The sequence below is a fragment of the Pinus tabuliformis genome, chromosome 7 (genome assembly GCF_031772625.1).
Source record: "Pinus tabuliformis cultivar Carrire ecotype Pingquan chromosome 7, CPIR1, whole genome shotgun sequence".
Classification (NCBI taxonomy): domain Eukaryota; kingdom Viridiplantae; phylum Streptophyta; class Pinopsida; order Pinales; family Pinaceae; genus Pinus; species Pinus tabuliformis.
This window is the reverse complement of record NC_142293.1, coordinates 1,046,321,705-1,046,327,704: the sequence shown is the minus strand read 5'-3', so window position 1 is coordinate 1,046,327,704 and position 6,000 is coordinate 1,046,321,705.

Below are 6,000 nucleotides of genomic sequence, written 5' to 3'. Positions count from 1 at the left end.
TAAGTTATACCCACTTGCCTCACAATTTTAGGAAGATGGAATTTTTTATGTACCCCATAATGATTTTGTAGATTATGTTCAATACTAACTCCCTACTTACAATTGAAAAAAAAAGTATTATTTTCAATCTCTCCACAATACATGACCAAAAAGTCCATCTCCATATGTAGAAGAATAGTCATGAACCTATTGTGATTAAAATTTTAATCACGATATGGTAAACAAGGTTTTATATGATGTTTTTTCCACTTTATAATAATAAAAACTAAAGATTTGTGAAAAAATTAACACTTCAGTAAATTAAAAAAGAAAATAAAAGAGGGAGCATAGATCTACAACAGAAATAAACTTCTTCAAAAGGGGATGAAACCCCATCATGAATTTCCTCAGGAAACACCTCACCTTCGAACACTTGATATCCTTATTTAAAAATTTTGATCACCTCTGTGCTCTATTCTCTATAGACATGATTGGATCAAATTTTCTTGAACCTGCTTGCTATCAATTTGTGTTGATCACCCATTTTTTTTAAGTGAATATTCAAATTTTGACCAATTCCTTTCATCCATTGGATTTTCAAATTGAAATCTCCCAAAATATGTATGAGAGAAGTCTTTTTCCCACTATTTCTCAATCTCAAGGCCATTAGATCAACATAGTTATTAAAATTGGCCCTAAGGGTTGTCTTCATCTTGATTACATGAGATTATGAAAAGTGAAGAGAACATATAGCACTACAAGTACCTTAACTACCTTGATTTGAGCCATCAAATAATCCTCTTGCCTCTTCCTTGTTTATATTCTAACATCTATCTTTTAATTTTTGTGGCACTAGCATTAGCAATATTATTGGTGAATAAACACCTTCATGTAACAAAAAAATAATACAATCTCTTCTTAATTCACGGTGTAAATTAAACTCTTAACATGTGTTCTCGTTACTACTTAAGAGACACAAAATTTCAAGCGGGTTGACTTGTAGAATGCCTAAATATATATTCAATGTATATTAGTTCCTAGTAAAAATGATAAATGCATTACTTTTTATTTTTTCTTCTCAGAAACTATCCAAGAAAATCCAACTAAAGGGATCACATCATATCAGCTTATTAGCATAACCTAACCCTGAGTGCGTCAAGGATAATTTACCGCATGACCTCCCATTATCAAGGTTCTTTAGCGATGGGTACTCGACCAATTGAGCTAACCCTCAGGACTAAAAATGATATATGTATTTATTATCAAACCCTCGATAATTAATATATTAATAGGCACTATTCCTTATAGGCATGACTATTCATTGTGTGCCTCCCATTTAATGCTATATAAAAAATCACATTTATTTGTTGTAATCATCACTTTCATGTCAATTGATAATATCTTATCCTTCACGGATCAATTGGGCATGTCCCTCTTCCTATAATTTATGATGCCTCCTTTGACAATATTTCTAGGTACGACGCAACAACATACATATATTCTCAAATAAAAAAACTCTATTTTTTATAGTTTTTGAGAAATTAATCATAATATAAAATTGGTTGGTCTACAAAACCTCTCTCAAAGTTCCCAATGTTTTCAACCTCCTATCAATATGAACCTAGACAAAATACTTAAATACAATTTTTTGAGTTATGACAACCCCCAATTGAGCTATACGCCATTCAAAAAGACAAAAAACATGTTCTTTCCTTAATAGGCTTTATCTCCAACATTTTTTTCCCACTATCTTAGAGGTTTTCATAAACATATTATCAAAAAATAAAGTAAACATGCTTAGGGAGACACCCTCCCCCTTGAATTCTTGAGCTTCTAGGACTCCTTGCAAATAAAAGGCTTCTTTAGACAACTTATGATATTTTTCACTAAATTCCATGTGTACATGAGTGAATGAAAGCTTAAGAAAAATTATAAATTCATTCTTTAATCTTATCCATGACTGTGTTAAGTGCCACATTCTTTATCTTGGATATATCACTTTGAAATCCACCTATACTTGGAGTCTTCTTATCCTTGAATACAAAGAAAATTTCAAGAGAAAGCATAAGGAATATATCTCTAATCTGATATTGGACCCTTCTCCTACTACAACTATGAAATTTGTAAATATATTTTCATATCTGAATGGTATTCCACCTACTCCACATTTATCCAACGTCCCTTGATAAGATTCGTCAAAGAAACTCGATGCCACGTATTTGGAATATTCATTTTCATTTAAGATTCATTGTTGTTTTTACTTCTACTAGTTTATGACAACCTTCATAAGAAAAATTGATTTGTTGGATGAACTCTATGGAAGGAATTCCCTTTCCTTGAAATCTCATGGAGTTTCTTACTAACCACAGTCCCCACCAAACATAGCGAGGAAGTGCTTTATGATCTACTACTAACTTTTCTTTATATCATCTTTTATAGCATGCATCCAAAGTGTCACCTCTCCTTTTTACACATACACATATTAGTTTTACTACTTCATTCCCTACCTATTTGCATAAGGACAATACACAAATAAATGTTTTACACTATCTTCATGTTTCTTACACTTAATACACCAAGTTGGCCCATGCAAATTTCTTTTGAGACCATTATCTTAGGTAAGGATTTTAATAGGCATTGCTAGCCAAAGGAATATTGTAGTTTTGACAAGGCATCCTAACTTATATTTTCCCACAACCATTTCTTATTACCTACATCTTCCTTGTCCATTTATGTTTCATATCCTAAGTTATCTATATATACCCCTAAATTTTTATTCTTTATCAATTTTAATTCATCATCATCATTCTTTATTTTTATGGAATTATGTTTCAAACTATGAATGAATTGTTTCCATTATATAGCTTGCATTGATTGTATATTTAGCTAGATTCTAGATTTCCATCCTTGGCTCCACACAAATTCATGTCTAGAACACTTGCATCTACTAGCTTAAAAATATTTTGGTTATGAAGGGATTCTATTATATGTTCAAAAAAACCTATAATTTGTATACTAAACCACCAAGGGGTTTTCCCCAATTCCTCTTTGGTTCCCTCTACCCACTTTCCATGCTATCTACTTGTCAATCAAATCAAAGACTCTTATTGATGCTTTCATAGCACACCACTAAATTTCATTCTTTATCTTCCAATGTAGTCCTCAATAGGTTCAAAATATAATGATTTGACCTTCATTACTCTTCCAAACAACCCCTCATTATGGAACAACCTTTGAATGCTCTTAATTGCTAAAGCCTTCCCAAGCATATAGATGTTCTTGAGCTACAATTCATCATTTTCCTTCGTTCTACTAATTGTACTCCACTTAACTATACAAACCTATCGTTTTCCCTCTCCCTTGTCAATAAGGAGATAAATTATTTATTTCTAATATTTTTCAATATCTTTTTTGGAATATGTGTTAAATACATCTAATAGATAGGAATAATTTTATAGACTAATTTTACCAATGCCAACTTTCCACCTCAATATAACAACCTATAGCACCAATATATAACATTGTCTTCAATTTTCTTGTATAAACACATCTAGTCAATGAACTTGTAGTCATTTTGATTTAGATGAAACCCGAAGGATTTGATCCTTTTATCTAAAGGAGCATAGGAGTGAACCATTAATTGAGAAATATCCCTTTACATTTCCTCCTCCAATCAATTAAAAAACATGAAGGATTTGTGGAAAATGACTTCCATCCCAATTGCTTTACAATATATGTCCAAATATCATTGAGCTTATTGACCTCCTTTACCAAGCCTGCATGAAAACTAATTACGTCCTTTACAAACATTAGTGTTGGGTAAATTATATGCATAAATCCCAGACATTAAATCATCAACCCTGGGGCTTATAAGCTTCAAGATGCAAGTAAATGAAATGTAGGATGAGAGCCTACTTTACCCTATGCTAACAACTAGTGCCATTAAACTATTCTTAAACAAAAATTATGGGAAATGAACACTAAGGAAAGAATGATAGGAAGGAAAATAATTTGTTGTAAATTCCATGGAGATGTCTTGTACATTGGGTTGATGACAAGGCTACTTGTATAGTTCCAATCACATTCTTTCAATGAGATCAACTATAATTGTTCCTACAATTCAAGAGAGAGTATTGTCTTTCCTAGTGACCTTTAGTGGGGGGGATTTCCTCTATAGAGGACGAATGCATTAAAAAAAATATCAATACAAGGAAATTTATATCTATAGTTGAACTAGATAATTAAGTACAAATGAAAATAGCACAACACATGTTAGAGGATGGGAACCCAAACCTAGCACACACTGTGAGAAAGCTTACAAACTGAGTATTTCAAGCTAGAAACAGAATATCACCAATTGAATATTATGAGATGAAAATGGGAGATTACAAATATCCAAGCATGGATTCCACTCCATCTTACAATAATCCCTCGTGCACTTTCATTTCCAAACTTCTCCTCTCTTATATTGTTGTATATATACATAGGAGAGAAATGGAGTGAATCAAAATTGATTCATTCAAATCAATGCTATCTAGGCATAACTAATTTACAAGGTATTTGATTTTTCAAGTTTAATGGCTCTTGATTGTAGAAGTAACCTGGGATCTTAATACAATTTATTTCACATAGTATGAAAATGTTGAGAATAGGTTGATTTAGTTTCCTTTGTTGGTTGGGCACACATGTTTGTCTAAAACATTGAAGAAGAGGGTCACAACTATAAATTTGGAAAAACCCATATAAGAAGAGCATACATATCTCCTAGATCCTTCAATATTTTCGAAAACTTCCAGTGAGTTAAATGGGCGTATTCTAAAAAAAACCATGTTCCATAATTTTGAGTTTTTCCTTAATTTGCATGAAAATTGAGGCGGAATTTGAATATTTGTCTAGAACTCTTGCTAATTTTGGTTTAAACTATTGTTCCTTAGTTGGATTTCCACATGTGTAACCTAGCATGAACTAATAAAAAAAAACATATTGGGATATTTTCATCAAAACCCATGTTTTATATTTTCTAAATTCATCTCCATCAGCTTATAAATCAGTTGGGAAGATCATTGTGGAAAGTGAATTGAACTAAACTAAGAACATGTGACATTAGAAAGATTAGTCTGAATTCTTCCTAAACCATTTAAAGCAAAGGAAATTACAAATATTAATAATTTTTTACTCATTAAGCTTGTTAAGCACATAAGTATGGAAGGAGACCAACTAACAATGTAAAATACATTAATTTTTCTATCCAACATCTCCTCAACGCCTAAAGGTTGGCATGACCTCATGCCAAATGGAGTAGGAAATTGAACAAACCCACAACAGAAATCTATTTCCTACCATGTTTTATTGTGCAAATAAATCCATTGATTACGGAAGTAATTCCATATGCTTATAGTAGAGCCCAACTTATTCATTGTTTCTTCTATAACATGATTCAACATAAACTCTTATAATACCTTCCTTCCTTATACATCCGGGTGCCTTATAACAACATTCTCTAGATGTGGATTTGAAACAGTCTAGTCAAATGTTTCTTCCTCTTCTAAATCTTCTTCTCATGAAATCACAATATTTCTCTTTGACAGGCAGCTCTCGACCTCTTATGAGCCTTAGTTTCTCCGCACCCTAATCATTGTTGGCATTATGATTCAAGTGTTGTCTTTGATGGCAACTCACTCAGAGGATGGTACAGGTGCTCAGAGGTTGGTACAAGTGATGACATCTTAATCAGAAGACAGATCTCAGTACAGCATGCCAAGGAAGCTCATACACGCCGTTTCGTTAAGCCCAAGTCGCGTGTACACGCTAGTTCGATTCATAAAAAGCCTAGTTTGATTCATAAAAAGCGCGTGTATGTGGAAAGGTTCCTTTGGTCCATGGTGGTTAGTCCTTGGAAGTTGTGCCTATGATTTCGGACCATTGTGTCTCGACGGGCGTGTCGATCCCTAGTTTTGAAGTTGATGGTATTGTGTTACTATGGTTTTGGCTCTTGGTATTGAGCTAGGCCTAAGACTATAT